Below are 22746 nucleotides of genomic sequence, written 5' to 3'. Positions count from 1 at the left end.
TAGTTACAAGCACCTAAGACCAACTCAACTGAAAGAAAAAAAAAAAAAAGCAAACAAAAAGGGAGGTTACTGTGCAAGGGTGACTAGAATGATCCTTCATGGGCAGAGTGGGGACCAAGTGTGCATGGAGGCAGGAGCTAGGAACACAGGTTCAATGTGCTACCTCTAATTAGGAAGGGAAACCAGCAGATCTGAGTTGTAAGTATGGTGAATGGAATTCAACAAGAATGACACGAACTGAAGATCAAAAAGCAGAGTCTGAAGAAAGGGAGGGGGGATTTTGAACACCAAGTTAAGGAGTTTGCGTTTTCCTCCATAGGCACCAGTAAGGCTTCAGGTTTTTGAGAAAAAGAAGGAACACATGGGTATTAACTGCATATTTAGAGCCACATCACCAAAATGTTGACAATACAGTTACCCTGCCTCTGCCTCCCAAGTGCTGGGATTGTAGGTTTGGGCCACCACTCCCAACTCTGTAAGTCTATTTTTGAGGTAATGCCTTTGAGGCTTGAGCAGATCCATTCATTTATTCCTTTTGCAGTGCTGGGTCTTAAACCCAGGCCTCATCCATGCTAGGTGGGCACCCAACCACAGAACGTCACCCCAGCCTTAATTCTTTTTCCCCACTCAATCTTTAATCAAGTAGGGACAAATCCACACTTTGAAAAAAAAAAAATCTGCAGTTTGAAGGGGACAGATTAAAAAAAAAAAAAAAAAAGAGGATACTTTATTTTGCCCCTCCCCCACAAAAGTTTTTCCAAACTTGTAGCTTGACTAAAATGTTCAGAATGTATGATTTTTATACAAAGAAACTGCTGGCATTCTTTACTAGTGAGGAACTATGGCAGAAAGACCCATTCCTCTAAGTCTCAAACATGGTCCAAGAAAGCAGATTCTGATTGTAGCAACTGATTCCAGAGTTCCACTGACAAAACCCCTGCCCTGTTGGCTTTTTATTTCCATTTCCTTCCCTGAGAAAAGGGCAATGTGTGGTCCAACCTGGAGAGCTCACAGGCTTATATGTCTTCCCCTTAACTGCCCCGCATGCCCCTCCTCCTGCTCCATTGAATTGACACTTGATGAGCAGAAGTCCAATGTGGTGCTGATCAGTGTCAGTCATGCACAAGAGACCACTGCACTTTGATGTGGATTTTGTAGGGCGGGGGAGGGGTAAAGAACTAGTTTTGTCAACAGGTACTGATCACAGGCAGTTGCTATTATTAGGAGTCAAATTTTGCTTTCTTTGACACTGGTAGTGTGTCTTCCTTGTCTTCATCCTCATCGTCATCTTCATCATCATCATCAGGATAATCTACCAGACCCAGGAGTCTAGGGTTTTATTTTTGAGGTTTAAGAGTTTTAGGGTCGCCAGTCAGGGGTGGCACACACCTTTCATCCCAGCAGCACTTGGGACAAGGCAGGGGCAGTGGATCTCTGAGTTCGAGGCCAGCCTGGGCTACAGAGTGAGCTCCCACACGATAAGCACACGAGACTTTTTTTATTTTATATAAAAATCACGCCCGCCCGCCCGAGTCTCTGCAGATGCGGATCTCTCCGCGGGGTGGGGTGGGGCGGTTTCAGTCTCTGGGGACCCCGGGTGGCCCGGCGAGTGGACATCTTCTTCCCTGGGGGTCGCAGCCCCCCACCCGTGGGACCCGCACACACAGCGGGCAGACAGCTCAGGGCCGTCTGTGAGGGGAGCCGAGGGCGCCCTCTGCTGGCCTGTGGGTGTCATGGCGGCGGCAGTACGCGCCCTGACTTTTCCCGGGACCCCACGGTTGGGCGGGGACGGCGTCAGCTGAGACGCGGGAGACCATAGTGGGGTCTCACCTGAGTGAGCATGAGGCGGGGTCATGCCCGCGATGGGCAGCGGGGGGCGTTTTACTTTATGACTATTTTTATAGATTATAATACGTGACACGTGGAAGCTGAGGCAGGGGCGTGACCGCGAGTCACGGATCTGAGGCAGGGACTGAGCATGCACTGTGTGTGAGGTAGGGGGAGAGCGGGAACGGAGCGGGGGGAAAAGCAGAGACAGGAACCTGGGGCTGACAGCATCGACGGGTGATGGGCGGGGCCTGCGGCGGCTGCAGTCTTCTGCCCGCAGCGCCCCTCCGGATGAGGCCCCCGCCCACCGCGCAGCGTGGACCTAAAGCCTCTGCATTCCTTTATCGAGGGGAAAAAAAAGCCTCAGACGCTGCCTCTGTCAGTTACGGGCGGAGGTGGTAGGGGAAAGAAATACAGCCTCCCATTGGAAGCCTCTGCCAGTCACGGCTGGGCAGGCGGGACTTCTGGCACTGTTTCCTGCTCCTGGAAACAGGGAGTGGAGAAGCTTCTCGATTGGAAGCCGCTGCCGTCAATTGTGGCCGAGCGGGCGGGACTTCCTGCCAAGCCCCCCAGAGTCTCTCTGCTGCTGCCGCAAGCGCCGCTGGCCCGGGGACCACAGATTGGAAGCAGGCAGTCACTGGTCGTGGACAGGAAGACTCTCTCCGGCCATCTCAGGTCAGTGTAGGCTCCGGCATGCCCCTGCCTCAGCCCCGAGGCATGCTGGGAGTTGTAGTTCTGTCCTGGCTTTGGTTCCTCTGAGCCCCGCCCCCCATTTTTTTCTTTTTTGTTCTTTTTTTCCGAGACTGGGTTGTTATTTTTTCTAATTATTTTTATTTTTAATAAATTTTGAATGTTTAATATTCATCTATCTATCTATCTATCCATCTATCTATCTATTCATTTTTTATTGAAGTTAGTTTTGGTTTTTCCCAGACTTGGTGTCTCCCGGCTTAACCCTGAGACGGTTGCCCTGGCGTGCCACCCGGTGGTGACAGGTTGTTACTGCAACGTTCCAAAATTTATTTTTTTTTTTTTTGGTTTTTTTCAAGACGGTATTTTTTCTAATTATTTTTTAATTTTAATTTTTGAATGTTTAAATTTTATTTATTTATTTATCTATTTATTTCTTTATTGAATTTAATTTTGTTTTTTCCCAGACTTGGTGTCTCTGGGCTTAACCCTGAGACAGATGCTTTGGCGCACCACCCGGTGGCGACAGGTTGTCACTGCAAAGCTCCCCTTTTTGTGTGTGTGTGTGTGTGTGTTTGTTTGTTTTTCTTTTTTTCCGAGACAGGGTTTTTCTGTATAGCCCTGGCTGTCCTGGCACTCACTCTGTAGACCAGGCTGGCCTTTAACTCAGAAATCTGCCTGCTTCTGCCTCCCAAGTGCTGGGATTAAAGGCGTGCGCCACCACTGCCTGCCTGTTTGTTGATTTTTCAAGACTTGGTTTCTCTGGGCTAAACCCTGAGACGGTTGCTCTCGCACGGCACCCGGTGGCGACAGGTTATCACTGCAATGCTCCCTCTCGCTTTTTGTTTTGTTTTGTTTTTTCGAGACTGGGTTTCTCTGTGTACACCAGGCTGGCCTCAAACTCAGATGTCCGCCTGCCTCTGCCTCCCAAGTGCTGGGATGAAAGGCGTGGGTCACCACCGCCCAGCTGTTTTTTTTTTTTTTTTTTTTTCTGATTGGCGAGCACAGCTGAGTGGGCGGGGCCGGTGATTGACAGGCAGATTGAGGCTGTGGCTACATAACCATGTCATCCCCCTGCCTCAGCTTCTTCCTTACTCAAGGGAATCCCCCTGCCTCAGGGTGACCAAAGCTGAGTGATAGGGCTGGCCCAAGTACAAGGGCTTCTGCCCTGGCAACACCCTGGCAGGTGACCTGAACAGGAGGTCTAAACAGGTGTTTGGTGCCTGTCTATTTGTAATAGCTGTGGTCCTCTAACCTGTGCCTGTGAGCCACCAAGAGTGAACGGAAACTAGAAGCATTGCCACCAACAACTGGAGCAGTGACCACACTGAAGTTTCTCTGGCGAGGGGGAAGGGGAGTAAGGAGAAAAAAAAAAAAAAGGCAAGTGAGCAAGCAAGCCAGCAAGCACAGGAGCACACTCTCGTGGAGGCCCACACCCTCCCTGTGCCTACCCAAGATGTGTCAGTCAGAGAAGCATCCAGAACCGGAGCTCCAAGCAGCAGCGAAATAGTGAGATGCTGCCCATGAGACCTAACCCTCAATGTACCCCGGCATAATTTCAGGAGGGTCAGACACCAAGTCCAGTGGCCTCAGGGGGGAGGGAGTGGCTAAAGGGGTCTGGAGAGGGAGTCCTCTGTGCCCCGAGTAGGAGACTCACTTCAGGTACCCATGGCTCTGGCTGGGGGAATGGGGTAAGGCAGGGGAAGCAGTGGGCTTCTATCCTGTGTCTTGGTCTTTGGCAAGGGCACCGAGGCCCCCTTTTTCCTCCCTAGACCCCTGCTTCCTCTACCAGATCCTCCCCCAAGCTCTTCTGGACTGGCATCCGCTCTTCTGCAGTGACTTGGGAAGGGCAGCCCACAGGAGAATGCTGATTTGTCTTTGCTTGGTCCCTGCCACCTCCTCTTGTTTTTTAGAGACATACTGGGGTCCTGTGGAAGAGAAAGGAGGAGAGCAGGACAGTTGGTGTGCTGTGGTCTTAGCCTGTGCCGCTCACCAGTTCTCTGTTGCAATCCCCTTTTGTTCTTTGCTTTGCTCAGTTTCTAGGAGACACAGGACTCAGCTTCTCTTGAGCAAGGCTCAGATGGCAGCCTTAGCTTGTTTAATCAACTGTGCTTTTTCAAACATCCTAGAGTGGGTTGCAGTAGAGTCTCATGATGCCCACTGTGTGACAGACAACTTAGTTGCATTCAGGAAGCTGAGCTTACAGTGAAAAGGCCTCTCTGTGCCTTTGGAAAGCTGGCTGAATAGAAGACAATGACCTTGTAAAACTAGTGGGTCATACATGTGGTTGTAGCAGAGCAGGGAGGCAGCTTTCGAGCTAGGTGGAGAGCCTCCTGAGCCTGTGGATGGAGCCACTGCTACCATTTAGCAGAAGAGGAAGCAAAAGATTGAAGGTTTTCTCAGGTGCCACGATGGAGGAACAAAAGACTTGGCAGGTGTCACCCAATTGTCTAGGCTCATGGCACTGTGTCTCGTCTTTCTGGCACCTGTGAGGGCAGAACTGTCTTTGGGTCCCAACCCTCCTAAGCATGGGAGGTTGTGGGTATAAAGTGGATTCTCTTCCTTCCCATTAGGGGCTCCAAGGCCTTTGCTCAGGCTGCTGCTGTACTTAGAGGTTCCTAGGAGTTGTTCCTGAGCTGCCGCCCACTCAGCACACCGGCAGGTGGGAGACACTGGAAAATAAGCCCAGTAGTCAGGCAACCAGGCCCCTGTCTCACAACTTGAGTTGGTTAGAATGGAATGGGCACTGCAATGCCTGCTGGAACTCTTTGGTTCCATTGGAGAGAGAGGCAGCTTGCTGGGGGTGAGGGGGCAGGGTAGGGGTAGGGAGCAGGACCGGCACTGGCTGAGGGGTTGCTCCTCAGGTTCCTCCAGACTTAGGCACTGACCCAGGCCACGTGTGGACATGTGTCCTGCAGGTTGTACTTTCTCCAGCTGGCCCTATGGCGGAGGCTAGGCCAGCTGAGCTGCATGTCCAGACCTGCTCTGAAACTGCGCTCCTGGCTGCTGACCATCCTCTACTACCTCCTGCCCTTCCGTGTGCTCAGGCCCCACAGCCAGGTGGGATGGAGGCCCCTGAGCAGGGTAAGTGTAAATAGGCCTCCTGGCCATGATCCTCCCTAGAGAGGCCTGAAGGGGAAGCACAGAGAAGGAAACAACTTATCAGAGACCGCACTCATGAATAATATGTGTGAGAAGGTTGTTTGGTTGGCAGCCCTGTGACAGTTCAGAACTCGCTGGTTTTGTCAATCAGAAAACAATGCCACTGGTTTCCACATGCAGAAGAAAACAGGTGATTGCAAGAAAAAGACCAAGCAGAGTCTAGCCAGCAGAGGGTGGTTTAGGAAGCTGTAGCCAGGCTGGGCCTGTTAGTTGGAGTACATGCTTGAGGTGAGGACTGCACAGGCAGCATCTCAGGCAGGCCCTGGCCAGCAGGTACCGGAAGGTTCTCTCTCACTCAGCTTCTTGACAGACTGACTCCAAAAAGGAAGCCCTGCTTCTAGGACACTGGTAGCCTAGGTAGGCACCACAAAAGCCCAAGGAAGTATACTAGACACTAGAGCATAGCCTGGGGCCACTTGATGGTATTGCTCTGTCCAAGTCACTAAACATCAGTCAGAAGACACTGACTTAGTGTGGGAAGGTCTGTTGAAACTTGGTAAAATTACTTTACTCCTAAGGGAGTTGGTGCTGTTGGTGCAGCAGTGGTGGCAGATGCTCAAGTGCTCTGCAGGACCCTCTGGCCTGAAAGTGGGACTAGTACCTACCTCCTGGTGCTCTGTACTAGACAGGTGACAGAGAGCTTCCTCCTGCCTCTGTGGAGAGCCCATGGGCTTGCTCAGGTGCATATGTGGCAGGGTGATGTATATCTGGGAGTGAAAACACCATCCTTGCTTCCTTTTGAAGAGGATGCTCAGGACTGTAGGGCTGCCCTTGGGAGCCTGATGCCTTCTTGAGTGGTCTGGAATGTGGGCAGTTAGCTGGCACAAGGGCAGCATGCCTCTTGGTGGTCTTTCAAGCTTGCACCAGGTCTGTTTCTGTCCTCATCTTCCATTTGTAAGAACCAAGGCTATACAGCCCAGTCTCCACCTCTGGGATTAAGGCAGCTGCTCTTTGACCTTTGTGTGCTATAGCAAAAATGATACAGGCTACATGTATATCCAGCCTTGTTTTGAGTATTTGGTGAGCAGTCTGGTTCCTTCTGAGAAACAGCCACCTCACAAACCAGCCTGAACACTTGGGCCTTCGTGGTGGCGTCTGTAGAGTTTCTTTCTCTCTCACTCATGTGGGGATGGGGGTTTGGAGTGTATGAAAGTACTCAAATATGTGACCAACTCAGCCTCCTGCACTGTGGTCTACAGGTGTTCCTGTATAAAACTGTGCCAACTCGTTTGCTGTCACGTGCCTGTGGTCGCCTCAACCAAGTAGAACTTCCTTACTGGCTCCGGAGGCCAGTCTACAGCCTGTATATCTGGACCTTTGGGGTGAACATGACTGAGGCTGCAGTGGAGGACCTGCACCACTACCACAACCTCAGCGAGTTCTTCTGGCGTAAGCTGAAGCCTCAGGCACAGCCTGTCTGCGATTTGCACTGTGTGGTAAGGCCTGGCTCTTGTCTCCATTCTTCATTAGGAAATGAAACCCTTGTCTGCCTTTAAGCCAGGCTTAGCAGCACCGCATGGCCGTGGCACTCCGGGAGGCTCCCTCCTGACCTGGACTGGAGCTCCCTGAGGACTTGGCAGGTGGTAGAGTTTGGGGAGCCACTGAAGGTGAGGACTTCCCCCTCCTTACCATCAAAACTCTGTCTCCTCCAGACCAGCCCATCAAATGGCAAGATCCTCACCTTTGGGCAGGTGAAGAACTCTGAGGTGGAGCAGGTAAAGGGCGTAACCTACTCCTTGGAGTCCTTCCTGGGCCCTCGAGCCAGTACAGAAGACCTGCCCTTCCCTCCAGGTGGGTCATTGCTTAGTCAGTACCACGGCACTCAGGTCGAGTCAGTTTGTCAGGCAGGGATGCCTAAAAGCTGCTCATGAAGCAAAAAGAGTTTCACGGAAACTCGCTCCTGGAGTCTGGCGTGCTCTCTAAATTTTCCATTCCCGCGTTAGTCTAGTGGATGGATCCTTGTGCTCTCTTTATTATAAGTGCCTTTTAAGATTGAATTCTGACATAGCTAAAGCCTTCTGCCAGTGTTCCAACAGTCCTAGAACGTCCTTGAGCTAGACAGTGACATTCAGAATAGCCTCTGGTATTACACTATTAATAAAAGCCAAGTAGCTCCCATATACAGGAATTTACAATGGTTTAGGAAGTAGATCGGGCTGTGGTTTTAGAGTATTGCATTATTCATGAGATGGTTAGCTAGAACAGAACTCCCTAGTTAGAACCATGACTTGGGTGTAAAAGCCCTTGCCCTAGGAGAGTAAAGACCTCACACCTGGCTTCTAGACTATCTCTGAGTTACACCCATACACAAGTATTTACAATGGCCTAAGGGGAAGGTGGACTATACAATAGACTAAAATAGGAACTATGGCAAGGGCATGAAGCCCTTGACCCTGGCTTCTAAGATTAAGTGAATCTTAGGTGGAGCCCTTTTTGATCCCAGTTGTTAACAATGAATTCTATCCCAGGTGGTTCCTGTTAGACCTTCTGTGTTTACATTCCTCTGTTTTATGTAAGAATCCAGTAACCTCTTTGTACCTTTCGAGTGTGTCACCCAATTTCCTTATTGTCTTCTGTATAAAAAGTGTGATGCTCGATTTGACATTACATTCAGATCCAACACAAACTCTCCTGTGTGTGTCTGTTTGTTACTCATCCGACGTTTTGCCCACCCGAGACGAGAGACCCGTTCCACGCAGACAAAGGGGCCCAGAGGGTCTGCGGCAAGTCAGGATTGGAGCTGGGGTAGACAGCAAAGGCTAGTAACAAAAGGCATAGGGGGCTGAGGGAATAAAGGCTGGGCAAGCTTTGGGGCAGCAGGCTGCTATGTAGCCAAAAGTCATTATTGGAGCCCCCAGCTAGGCTACATGCAGGCCATGTACAGGTGCTCACTGTGGGATGAATGGCACCTGGAGCTTGTCCAAAAGCCAGGCCTTCTTTCTGTCCCACCCAATAGCTTCCTCCAGTGACTCCTTCAGAAACCAGCTGGTCCCCCGAGAAGGGAATGCGCTCTACCACTGAGTCATCTACCTGGCCCCAGGAGACTACCACTGCTTCCACTCCCCCACTGACTGGACCGTCTCACATCGGTGCCACTTCCCAGGTCTGCCCAGGGGTGGGCATTAGAGGCCCTTGGCCTTTTGACTTGGGAGGACTGGGCTTGAGGCTGGTGTCGTCAAGGCCAGGAGAGGACTTCTTGAGGTGGCTGGCTATAGGCGAGGGTATCTGGGGTCCTGCTTAGAATTTGGAACGCTTGGCCTGTGAGTCCCTGTGGCTCTTCGGCCATTCTGATGTGAACATGTCAGGGGCTGAGCAGAAAGTAGCATATTCTCTTGTCTCTTCAGGTTCCCTGATGTCAGTGAACCCTGGCATGGCCCGATGGATCAAAGAGCTCTTTTGTCACAAAGAGTCCTAACTGGAGACTGGAAACATGGGTTCTTCTCGTTGACAGCAGTGGGAGCCACCAATGTGGGCTCTATCCGTATCCACTTTAACTGAGTGAGCAAAGCCCACAGGCTAAATCTCTTGGGTCCAACCACTTCATTTGCTGTACAGCATTACCTTTGGGCTTATACATTTTGTAGTGCGGGAGGGATGTTCTAGCTCTGACCAGGCTGGGCTCTGCAGACACCCATACCAGCTCAGCCTCCCTCTCCCTGTTGCCCAATCTGTGGCCATTCACCTGCCTGAACCAATCCCACATCCTAACACACTACTTCTGCCAGGATCCCTGATCAGAGGCAAGGATGGAGCCTGCAGGAGGGTAGAGTTGACTTGGGTGAGAAAATCTGGTACCCACTCTGCCTTTTTAGGTTTTAATGGCTGCTGCTGGCACTAGCCTTTCAGCGTTTATATCTGACCCCCGCTCCTCCTTGTCAAAGTCACAGCTGATACTGGGAGTGTTGATTAGTTAGGCCTTTGCCCTGAGAGGCTTGTCTCTGCCACCTGGGCTGGGCAGGGTTGAAGACAGGCAAGAAGGCTAATTAGCTTTTTCCTTCTTGCTCCTAGGACCTGCACACAAACAGCCCCAGGTACAGCAAGGGCTCCTACACACACGCCAACAAGGAGGGCATTCCCATGCGCAAGGGTGAGCCCCTGGGCGAGTTCAACCTGAGCTCCACCATCGTGCTCATCTTCGAGGCACCCAAGGACTTCAACTTGAGGCTGAAGGCAGGACAGAAGATCTGCTTTGGGGAAGCACTGAGCTCCCTTAGTCCTCTTGGTTGTGGCTGCCAAAGGATCTTTCCACACAGGAGCATGAGGGTCTTCAGCGGAGCCCCAGGATGTCTAGGTGAGGGGCACTGTGGGGCTGACCTTATAAGACCTGAATGATGTATTCCTGCCTGTCCATGGGTACAGAGGAGAGGTTCTGGGTCTCTCAGGACCTAGGCCCCTTTTCAGAGTATGGGTGGGTGTGATTTGACCCCAAAGTCACTTTCAGGGGTGTTTTAAAATTTTGTACAAGCCAGAGCCTCCCATCCCTAACTCCTGGCTGTGTACTACCACATCCTCTAACTGTGCCCTCACCCATCACAGGGCTCTCTCACTGTGCACAGGGTGAGGTGCCTGCTGGACACAGACTGTGGATCCACTGTCTTCCTAGAGAAGGCCACATGGCCCACAGACTTTAGGCACCGCCCACAGGTCTTTAGACCCCACCCACATACTTTAGCCACAGGACTTTACAAGCCCATAGATTTTAGGCACCACTCACAGTCTTTAGGCACTAAACACAGGTTTTGGCCCTGCCCACAGACCTCTAGGCCCTGCCTACTGACATTAGGCACCGCCCACAGGCCTTTAGGCCCCAGCACAGATTTCAGGCTCCGCCCACAGGCCTCTAGGCACCCCCCCCCACCCTCACAAATAAACTTTAGGGATGGCCCATAGACTTTAAGCGCCACCCACAGGCCTTTAAGCCCTGCTTACAGATTTTAGGCCCGCTCACAGACCTGTAGGCCTCGCCCACAGATTTTAGGCACTGCCCACAGGCCTTTAGGCCCCGGACACAGACTTTAGGTACCACACACACTTCTATAAGCCATGCCCACAGACATTTGGCAACACCCAGAGGCCTTAAGGCCCTGCCCACAGGTCTTTAGGCCCCACCCACATACATTAGGCACCACCTACAGGACTTTAGGCCCTGCCCATAGATTTTAGGCATCACTCACAGACTTTAGGCACCAAACACAGGTTTACGCCCCATCCACATAGTTTAGGCACTGCCCAAACTTCTTAACACCCCACCCATAGACTTTAGGCACTGCACACAGGCATTTAGGATACACCCATAGTCTATAGGCACAACCCACAGGCTTTTAGGCCACGCCCACCGATTTTAAGAATGGCCCACAGACTTTAGGCCTCACCCACAGCCTTTTAGGCTCCACCCACACTTAATTAGGCCCCGCCCATAAATTTTAGGTCCCACCCACAGAGTTTAGGCATTGCCCACACTTTTTTAGCCCTGCCCACAGACTTCAGGCCCCGCCCACAGGCCTTTAGCATGGTATCTGAGGGAGGCACAGTGTAGAACATGGTATCTGAGGCACGCACACTGTAGAACATGGTATATGAGGGAAGTACACTATAGAGCATGATATATGAGGGAAGCCATTCTAGAATATGTTATCTGAGGGAGGCACATGGTATAATATGGTGTCTGAGGGAGGCAAGCTGTAGAGCATGGTACCTGTGGGACATGTCTATACCCAAGGTGTAGTGGAACATGTCTATACTCTAGCTGTAGTGGGATATGTGTATAGTCTAGGTGTAGGGAACATGTCTATATTCTAGGTGTAGTGGTTCATAACTATAGTCTATATATAGTGGGACATGCCTATACTCTAAGTGTAGTGGAAATATCTACAGAATAGGTGTAATGGGACATGTCTATAGTCTAGGTGCATTGGGACATGTCTATAGTCTAGGTGTAGTGGTTCATAACTATAGTATAGGTATAGTGGGAAATTTCTATAGTATATGTGTGGTGCTTAATGTCCAAAGTGTAGGTGGAGTAGGACATGTATATTATCTAAGTGTAGTGCTTCATGTCTATAGTCTAGGTGTAGAGGAACATGTCTATAGTTAGGATGTAGTGGGACATGTCTATAGACTTCGTGTAGTGGGAAATGTCTATACTCTAGGTGTAGTGGGACATGTCTACAATCTAGGTGTAGTGGGACATGTATATAATCTAGGTGTAGTGGGACATGTCTATAGTCTAGGTGTAGTGCTTCATGTACATAGTCTAGGTGAAGTGAGATATGTCTATAATCTAGGTGTATTGGGACATGTCTATAGTCTAGGTGTAGTGGCACATATCTATAATGTAATGCAGTGGTTCATTTCTATACTCTAGGTCAATTGGGTCATGTCTATAGTCTAGGTGTAGTGCTTCATGGCTATAGTCTTGGTGTAGTGGGACATGTCTATAGTCTAGGTGTCATAGAACATGTCTCTAATCTGGGTGTAGTGGGACGTGTCTTTAGGCTTTGTGTAATGGAACATTTTTCCAGTCTAGGTGTAGTAGTTCATAACTATTGTCTAGTTATACTGGTTCACGTCTATAGTCTAGGTGTAGTTGGACATGTCTATAGTCCTGGTGTAGTGGAAAATGAATATTCTACAGAAATAGTGGGACATGCCTATAGACTAGGTGTAGTGGGACATGTCTATACTGTGTGTGTAGTGGTTTATGTCAATAGTGTAGTTGTAGTGGGACATGTCAACACTCTAGATGTAGTGGTTCATAACTGTAATTTAGGTATAGTGGTTCAAGTATATATTCTAGGTATAGTCGGACATGTCTATAGTCTAGGTGTAGTGGGACATGTCTATCCTCTAGGTGTAGTGGAACATGTCTATACTCTAGGTGTAGTGGGACATGTGTATAGTCTAGGTGTTGCGGGACATGTCTATACTCTAGGTGTAGTGGGACATGTATATAGTCTAGGTGTAGGGGGACATGTCTATATTCTAGGTGTAGTGGTTCATAACTATAGTCTATATATAGTGGAACATGCCTATAGTCTAAGTGTAGTGGAAATGTCTACAGACTAGGTGCAATGGGACATGTCTGTAGTCTACATGAATTGGGACATGTCTATAGTCTAGGTGTAGTGCTTAATGTCTATAATCTAGGTGTAGTGGAACATGTCTATAGTCAGGAAGAAGTGGGACATGTCTATAGACTTCGTGTAGTGAGAAATGTCTATACTCTAGTTGTAGTGGGACATGTCTACAATCTAGGTGTAGTGGGACATGTCTATAGTCTAGGTGTAGTGGGACATGTCTGTAGTCTAGGTATAGAGGGACATGCCAATACTGTATGTGTAGTTATTCATGCCTTTAGATTAGGTAGAGTGGTTCATTTCTATAGTCTAGGTGTAGTGGGGCATGTCTATAGTAGGTGTAATGGGAGAAGTCTATAGTCTAAGTGTAGTGTGATACACTCTAGCTGAAGTGAGACTTGTCTATAGTCTAGGTGTATTGGGACATGTCTATAGTCTAGGTGTAGTGGCACATGTATATACTGTATGTGTAGTGGTTCATGTCTATACTCTAGGTATAGTTGGACATGTCTATAGTCTAGGTGTAGTGGGAAATGTCTATAGTCTAGGTGTAGTGAGACATGATTATACTCTAGATTATAGTCTAGGTGTAGTGGGACATGTCTATAGGTGTAGTTGGACAGGTCTTTCGTCTAGGTGTAGTGCTTCATGTCTATAGACTAGGTGTAGTGGTTCATGTCTATACTCTAGGTGTAGTGAGACTTGGCTATACTCTAGGTGTAGTGGGACATGTCTACAATCTAGTTGTAGTGGTTCATGTCTGTAGTCTAGGTGTAGTTGGACATGTCTTTAGTCCTGGTGTAGTGGAAAATGGATATAGTCTAGAAGTAGTGGGATATGACTATAATCTAGGTGTAGTGGGACATGTCTATAGTCTAGGTGTAGTGGGACATGTCTGTAGTCTAGATATAGAGGGACATGCCAATACTCTATGTGTAGTTTTTCATGCCTTTAGATTAGGTATAGTGGTTCATTTCTATAGTCTAGGTGTAGTGGGGCATGTCTATAGTCTAGGGGTAGTGGGACATGTTTATTCTCTAGTTTATACTCTAGGTGTAGTGGGACATGTCTATATTCTAGGTGTAGTGGGACAGGTCTATAATATAGGTGTAGTGGAACATGTCTATAGTGTATGTGTAGTGGTTCATGTCAACAGTCTAGGTGTAGTGGGGCATGTCTATAATCTAGGTGTAGTGGGACAGGTCTATAATCTAGGTGTAGTTGGACGTGTCTTTAGTCTTTGTGTAGTGGAACATGTTTATAGTCTAGGTGTAGTGGTTCATAACTGTTGTCTAGTTATAGTAGTACATGTCTACATTCTAGGTGTAGTGGGACATGTCTATAAACTAGGTGTATTGGTATATGTCTATAGTCCAATGTAGTGGGACATGCCTATAGTCTAAGTGTAGTGGAAATGTCTACAGACTAGGTGTAATGGGACATGTCTGTAGTCTAGGTGTATTGGGACATGTCTATAACCTAGGTGTAGTAGTTCATAACTATAGTCTAGGTATAGTGGGACATGTCTATAGTCTTTGTGTGGTGCTTCATGCCTAAAGTCTAGGTGTAGTGGGACATGTATATTATCTAGGTTTGGTGCTTAATTTCTATAATCTAGGTGTAGTGGAACATGTCTATAGTCAGGGTGTAGTGGGACATATTTATCGACTTTTTGTAGTGGGAAACATCTCTACTCTAGGTGTAGTGGGACATGTCTATAGTCTAGGTGTAGTGGGACATGTCTGTAGTCTAGGTGTAGAGGGACATGTCAATACTGTATGTGTAGTTGTTCATGCCTTTAGACTAGGTATAGTGGTTCATTTCTATAGTCTAGGTGTAGCGGGGTATTTCTATAGTCTAGGTGTAATGGGAGAAGTCTATAGTCTAAGTGTAGTGCGATATTTCTATGCTCTAGCTGAAGTGAGACTTGTCTATAGTCTGGGTGTATTGGGACATGTCTACAGTCTTGGTGTAGTGGCACATGTATATACTGTATGTGTAGTGGTTAATGTCTATACTCTAGGTATAGTTGGACAAGTCTATAGACTAGGTGTAGTGGGAAATGTCTATAGTCTAGGTGTAGTGAGACATGATTATACTCTAGTTTATAGTCTAGGTGTAGTGGGATATGTCTACAATCTAGGTGTAATGGGACATGTCTATAGTCTAAGCGTTCTGGGACATGTCTATAGTCTAGGATCAGTGGGACTTTTGTACAGTCTAAGTGTAGAAGGACATGTCAATAGTGTACGTGTAGTTGTTCATGTCTATCGATTAGGTAGAGTCATTCATGTCTGTAGTATAGGTGTAGTGGGACATGTCTGTAATCTATGTTTAGTGGGAGATGTCTATAGTCTAGGCATAGTGCTTCATGTCTGTTATCTTGGTGAAGTGCGATATTTCCACACTCTAGCTGTAGTGAGACATGTTTATAGTCTAGGTGTAGTGGGGCATGTCTATAGTCTAGGTGTAGTGGCACATACCTATACTTTATTGCAGTGGTTCATTTCTATTCTCTAGGTGAATTGGGACATGTCTATAGTCTAGTTGTAGTGCTTCATGTCTATATTCCTGGTGTAGTGGAGCATATCTATAGTCTAGGTGTAGTGGTTCATTTATATAGGCTAACTGTAGTGGGACAAGTCTATAGTGTAGGTGTAGTGGGGCATGTCTATAGTCTTGGTGTAGTGGTTCATGTTTATAGTCTAGTTGTAATGGTACATGTCTATAGTCTAGGTGTAGTGCTTCCTGTCTAGAGTCTATGTGTAGTGGGAAATGTCCATAAACTATGTGTAGTTGGACGTGTCTTTAGTCTTTTTAAAGTGAGAAATGTCTCCAGACAAGATGTAGTGGTTCACAACTATAATCTTGGTATAGTGGTTCATGTCTATAGTCTATGTGTAGTTGGACATGTCTATAGTCTTGGTGTAGTAGAACATGTCTGTAGTGTAGGTATATTGGGACATGCCTATATTCTACATGTAGTGGGACATTTCTATGGTCTAGGTGTAGTGGGACATGTCTATGGTCTAGGTGTAGTGGGACATGTCTATGGTCTAGGTGTAGTGGAAAAAGTCTATAGTCTAGGTGTAGAGGGACATGTCTATAGTGTAGGTGTAATAGTTCTCGTCAGTAGTCTATTTGTAGTGGGGCATGTCAACAGTCTAGGTTTAGTGGACATGTCTTTTTTTTTTTTTTTTTTTTTTTTTGAGACAGGGTTTCTCTGTGTAGCCCTGGCTGTCCTGGAGCTCACTTTGTAGACCAGGCTGGCCTTGAACTCAGAAATCCACCTGCCTCTGCCTCCCGAGTGCTGGGATTAAAGGCGTGCACCACCATGCCCAGCTTAGTGGACATGTCTATAGTCAAGGTGTAGTGGAACATGTCTAGACTGTATTTGTAATGGTTCATGTCAATAGTTTAGGTGAAGTGGGAGATGTCTATACTCTAGGTGTAGTGGGACATTTGTATAATCTAGGTATAGTGGGACATGTCTATAACCTAGGTGTGGTGCTTCATTTCTATAGTCTAGGAGTACTCGGACATGTCTATAGTTAGGTGTAGTGCTTTATGTCAACAGTCTAGGTGTAGTGGTAAATGTCTACAGTCTAGGTGTATTAGGACATATTTATAGTTTAGGTATATTCCTCACGTCTATATTCTAGGTGTAGTGGGACATGTATAGTGTATTGCCAGGGACTCCGGTGGAGTCAGCTTGACAGATGAAAGTCTGAAAGCTTTCTCATGAGGAAAGAGTTTCAAGGAAACTTACTCCCAGATCTTTGTCTATTCCTCTAACCCATAAAATTAATTTCCACCACATTAGTCTAGTGTATAGATTCACGTGCACTCTATTAAGCATTACCTTATAGTAAATGCCTTTTAAGATTGTATTCTAACATAGCTAAAGCCTTTTCCCAGTGTTCTTAGATTCCAGATAGCAGCAAGGAGCTTAACCCATTCAGTAGCTAATAAAGCACTAGCCATTAATTCAGATGTCTGCAAATAGAGTCTAAAATTCTCACTGAGATAGAAATTCTTATTACAGACTACATTCCATGCCAAGAGCAAATTAGTATACTATACTGAAAATGGACAGTCTCCAGATATAGATAAGAATTAACGAGGCCTAGAGAATTTTGGGGTCAGTGACACTACATTAGTCTTGAGGCGTATCAAGAGTTAACTACCCTGAGGCTTTTAACTCTAAGTGTAAAACTCTTGCCTGGCAGAAAGCGCTAATCTCTAATGTAAACATTTATCTGGTCCCTACAAATTCCCTTTGTAGTCACTCCCTTTGCATCTGTGCTATCTCTAGTGTTTAACATTTATCTGGTTCCTTTTGAAGTCACTCCTTTTGCACCTGGAAAAATTCAATGTGCCTTATTCTGTTATGATTTGCAATTTACTCTGTATTGTAAAAGTCTGAGGCTCAACTAGAAAATTACATTCAGATTCTACACCTCTCTTGTGTGTGTCTGATTGTCATTTCATCCGACTCCTTTGCTCATCTGCCTAAGAAATCCCGTTCCTCACAGACCAGGGACCCAAAGGGTCTGCGGCAGTTGGCGCCTTCGAACAGGGACAACTGGGCAGATTAGTCTTTTCTTTCTCTTTCTTTTTCTCTCTATTCTTTATTTTCTCAGGCAAAGTTAGGACTTCGTGTGACCGTGCTGCAGACGGGCTGATACGTATATCAGTTAAGAAATGAGTAAGTTTTTATCATGGGGCAGTCAAAATCAAAAGGGAATATTAAAGCATGTGTAGATGCCTCACTGGCTGTAATGCAGGAATTAGCTTACGCCACAGCAAGGAAAGGGAAGAAATTCGGCGCTACGTGTGGAATTACATGTTTCGGTTGCAAGAAACCGGGGCACCTGAGAAAAGATTGTAAAAATCTCTCAGGAGACAAGAAGAGCATTCCTTTGGGTCCCTCTCAGTGTTGTGAAAAGCACTGGAGAAGTGAATGTAAATCAAAGTCCCATAAGGATGGGACTCTGCTCACTAAGAAGCAGGTAAGGCAAAAAACTAAAGGGGCAGTCTCTTAGCCCTGTTCAGAAACTGTGGAGCTCATTATAAGACACAGCTCCAGTTATAAGAAAAACTTCAAGTTGTGGATTCTGATACTTTAGGCTAAATTAAAAGTTATGGTTAAATTATGGTCAAAGTATAAAAAGAGACTTCATAAAAGTCAAAATATAGGTCACTTCTTACTGTTACCTTATTTACAATTTTCCAATCCTACATTGTGCTAAAAATTAGTAGAAAAGGCTTTATTGAAATTTAAGTCATCTCCTAAAACATATATAATTCATTCCATAAATGATATTTTTGTTGGTTGCAGAAAATAGCGTTTTTACAGATGGCTACAAAATATATGACTAAGTGTGGACTGATGGTGGCTTAAAAAAGATTCAGCATGGTAAACTTTTAGGCTACTTGAGACATTTGGTGTATAGAGATTGTTTTCTCAAAAATTAGCCCTCAGATTAAATAAATTAGAAGTTTAGATGCTTGCCAGAAGCTGTTGGAAAATTTTGGATTTTAATCTTGGTTTGACAACCTGCCTTTTACAAGCAGGAAAAGAAAGAAAGGGATAAAAGAAAATGGATTTTAGAATTCTCCCAGGGACAGAGAGAAATCGGGGGATGCCCTGTTTTATTCTCTCTGGCCCCTACAGGAGAAATTCTCTACCCTCTTTAAATTGTTTGGTGCACCAATCACGTGTCAATTCATGTATGTCTTTTGTTTTGTTGTCTGAGTGATTGTGTCAGTGTCTGAATGGCTGACTGTTTTATGTTTCATGTTGAAAAAATAAAACAAAAATAAATGGTTAAAACTTTACCTGCTGATTCACTCTCAGTTTGCACAAAGGAGGCTAAGAGAGAGCCTTCACTTTAGCCATAAATCAAGCACAGCAAGAGAGGCCCTGCTAAAAACTGTTTTTAAAGAAAAGGAATCTGCAACCTCTTAGTTCTAAGGCAAATAAGCTGGTAGTTGTTTTTTCCTAAAACTTTCTCTGCAAGTTTGTGATCATTGTGTTTAGCAAATAACAAATTGCTTTTTTATCTTACAAGTATAGCTATAAAAGGTAAAATTCTTTGATTGATCTAAATTCATAAGATTCATGTAGCCACTTCATTTGGTCTTTGATTGGTCTTATAAATATGGTCTACATATCTTAGTCATAGAGAATTGGCTTATAAGTTATTTGGGTATGATTAAAAAGATGTAACACTGGTTACAAAGTTAACTTAAAAGTAGTAACTCAGGGCCAGAGTCATTTTCAAACAAAAGCACCTGGCATAAACCAGCCCAGAAAACTAGTCCTCTAAAGATACTTCTAAATTGAGATAGCATTTTATGTAATTCTTATCCAAAAAGATAGACTTATAGGGATAAAATTTTAAAACAATGTCTCTTTAATAAAACATTAACCAGTACCCCGGAGCTCTTGACTCTAGCTGCATATGTATCAAAAGATGGCCTTGTCGGCCATCACTGGAAAGAGAGGCCCATTGGACATGCAAACTGTTCCCCAGTACAGGGGAACGCCAGGGCCAAAAAAAAAAAAAAAAAAAAAAAAAAAAAAAAAAGGGAATGAGTGGGTAGGGAAGTGTGGGGGGGGGAGGGTATGGGGGACTTTTGGGATAGCATTGGAAATGTAATTGAGGAAAATATGTAATAAAAATATTAATTAAAAAATGCCTTACAACCTTAAAAAAACCATTAAAATCTAAACTGTCATACATTAATAAATTAACAGCCAAATTTTGTAACGTGGTAGTGATGTTTTTAGTATTGATTTTAAGGAGAATAAATTGTTTAAAATTGGGTCTTGCTTTCCAAAAGTTATAGATATATTCTAATATTGCAACAAAAACTTAAAAATTATGGTTAAAATTGCCATTGACTACAGTTTACAGTTTAATCAAGAGCTTAAGACTTTTAACTCACCCATAATTAAGATTCTTACTAGAATAATCAACTTATAAGAGAGCTAATGCTGCTCACTTGGGCCATTCAGCCATACAAAGCAAAGCAGAATTAACTAGATATATTCATCTTTGTGCAAAAATTCGACCCTCACACAATCAGTTTGACTATGGCTGCGGCCTTACAGGACCATAAAAGGTCATAAAAGAAAATGTTTAAGGTATAAGTCATCTTAAGAAAGATTATCCAAAATCAGAGGTATGGACAAACAGTTAAATTGTTCCCTCTAGAATCTGTCCTCATTGCAGGAGGGCAAGATGCTCAAATTAGAAAATATATACATTTGGGTTAATACAAAGCTTAAAGCAGCCTCAAAAAAGCTTGTGCAAAGTTTCTTGTGTTTTACAGACTGCGACTAGGGAAGTTCTTGAAACTTCACCCTCCCTGCCTTCAGGGAGAATTTCTTTTAGCTAAACAACAATTTTTTCTTTTCAGATCTACCCAGGTGTTGTTCATAATAAAGACTAAATTAAAGATTTATAAAAGGTCAATCAGGCTATAAAACTTATAAAGGCATTACAAGATAACTTGCCTACTTCATGTAAAATTATTATATATTTGAAAGTTTTTTATTTCCTTTGCATCCTGTTATCTGTAGAAAATTTACTTCTAGTGAACTGGTAACCATTAAAGGATTTTACCCCTAGGTACGGCTAATATAGTCTTACATTATGTAAAAAATTTTCATTGTCCAGGCTTCAATACAAGAAACAAAAAGTTTAAATCTTTCAGTATATATTGTTTCCTAAGTAGAAAATATTTTTATTAGCTAATGTCTCTAAAAGAAAAGTTTAAACTTCTGGAAAATAGTTATTGCTTCATAAGATTCAGAGGCAATATCTTTTTAATATTTAGGGTTTTAGTTATACTGCAAAATTGGTACAAATTTGCTTCAAAATTTTATTTTCAAAAGCTTCCAGGAGATGTTAATTGGCCAAGACCTCACCTTAAATTCACCACAGGAGAACCTAAGCCTTTGTTAAGTGCTATCAAGTGAAGTTCAAGTTAACTGGTGAGAACCAAAAAGGCTTTAACAGAAAATAGAGGAAACTTCTGTAATCTATTGGTATCAATTGTAATTGGTGGTAATCAAATATTAGCTACATATTCTAGTTATTGTTATTAAATGTGTCCACAGCTATTCTTTGACAATAGAAAACATTAATGTAAATATCATTCTTCTTCACCTCAAAGTTTTAACATCCTACTATAAGGCTGCTGTGGTACTAATTAAGAATTAAAAATTCCTTGTTCCAAACAGCAATTGGTTATTGCAGAATATTGATATTTAACCTATTGCATACCATCATTTTAAATAAAATTGATACTCATCCTAAAAATAAGTTAAAAATTGCTTATGCATGCTGTTGTATCTTCCATAAATTTATGCATGCTTACATCCCATTTACTGTATTTAAAAGCAACCCTTCTATGGGAGAAAAGTATATGTGAATTGGATCACATGTTTATTCTTTTGAGTTTTTACCTGCTTCAGCACAGATAATTAAAATATGTGCTGTAAATGGTGTTTTAAAATGTTAAAGATTGCATGAAAAAGACCTCTTAAGGCAATGCCACACTAGATTTATATCCCAGGTAGATTATGAATCTTATACAAAAATAATTGGCCATATAACCTCATTCTTTACATCATCAAAATAGTAATGGCTTGAGATAATAATTTGGTATTTAAAATAAATAAATAAATTAATTAATTAATGTACATGTCATATTGTAAAGATTTGATCTCAGTGTCCTCAGTTTCTACCTGTTCCACACGTTGGTATTAATTCTTGAGGATGTATACTTAATCAATTATTACAAATAGATACTTTTTAATTTTACAAAAATAAAATATGCACATGTGACTATTGATACCTTTTTTAGTCTTTCTAATTACAACTGCTTTTACAAAAAAAAGCAACTAAAAGTATAGTTGCCTGTATTAATTTTTCTTAAACTTGGTGTTCCAAATCAAAATTAAAACTGGCTATTACAGCCAAGCATTTGAGATGTTTTATCAACAATTTAATGTTATCCATGTTACTGAGATTTCTATAATTCCCAAGGAAACAGTACTGTGGAACTTTAAATCTATATCTTTTAAAAATTTAGATGCTAAAAATCTCTCTAAGTGTCTATGGCACCCTACAATCAAGCATACTCATGAGATGAAGGGATCCACTTATTGGCACATGGCATGATCCTGTTCAGATACTTAATATGGGGAAAAGAGGGCAATATTTCTGTTCTTTCCACAGAATGCTACAAGAGTGTGATAGCTCCCAGAATGATTCATGTGACAGGCTGACCTGTGAGGTCCTGAGTGCCCTGACAGTGGTGACCAGAAAGCTGTATTGAGTGCACAGAGGAAAAAGAAATCAGAAAGCAGTCACTCACAAGCAAAATAAAGAAACTCTTCCTATCTCCGCCATGGGCTACAAAGAGAGCAGACCTGGTGTCAACTTGGGGACAACTAAAAAAGCTGACTCGTGAGGCGGTGGGACTGCTACAGAGTATTGGACAAGATTTCATCAGAGACATTGTTTTTGGCCATTCAGGCCAACTCCCCTATAAAAGCTTGTGTACCTTACCTGTATGCTTATTGTCAAATAATTTTAAGAGTTAAGATCACCAATCTTGACAAGTCTTTTCATATACATTGTAATTCCTGTCATTTAACTAATTGTGTAGATCCTAATTTAAACAAGGAATCTATTGTTATGATTTTATTCAAAAGATCTGCTTATGCTTTGCTGCCTGTAGAGTTGAAAAATGATCCTTGGTTTAAAAATTCTAAATTGCAAACTTTAAAGAGTAAACGAACTTATTGGACCTAAGAGATTTGTAGCAACACTAATCTTAAAAATTACAGCCTTAATTACAATCTTAAATTGCTTTACAATATCCACGACAGCCTTAGTACAGCAACAACATACTGCTCATTTTGTTAATGACATGTATAAGAATATCTCTGTAGCCTTGTCAGAGATGTATT

At 44.2% G+C, this 22746-nt stretch overlaps 1 pseudogene across 1 annotated transcript; it reads left to right on the top strand.

Moving 5' to 3' along the window:
• Positions 1 to 2286: 2286 nt before the first annotated feature.
• Pisd-ps2 (phosphatidylserine decarboxylase, pseudogene 2) lies at positions 2287 to 22152 on the top strand (annotated as a pseudogene). The gene is made up of 8 exons (NR_003519.3): positions 2287 to 2502; positions 5436 to 5601; positions 6879 to 7115; positions 7332 to 7470; positions 8636 to 8782; positions 9024 to 9177; positions 9688 to 9970; positions 22010 to 22152. The product of NR_003519.3 is annotated as a phosphatidylserine decarboxylase, pseudogene 2 (transcript).
• Positions 22153 to 22746: the final 594 nt, after the last annotated feature.

Source organism: Mus musculus, chromosome 17, assembly GCF_000001635.26.
Source record: "Mus musculus strain C57BL/6J chromosome 17, GRCm38.p6 C57BL/6J".
In the NCBI taxonomy this organism is placed as follows: domain Eukaryota; kingdom Metazoa; phylum Chordata; class Mammalia; order Rodentia; family Muridae; genus Mus; species Mus musculus.
Note: the sequence above shows the minus strand (reverse complement) of the source record. Positions and strands in the feature narration are given on the sequence as shown.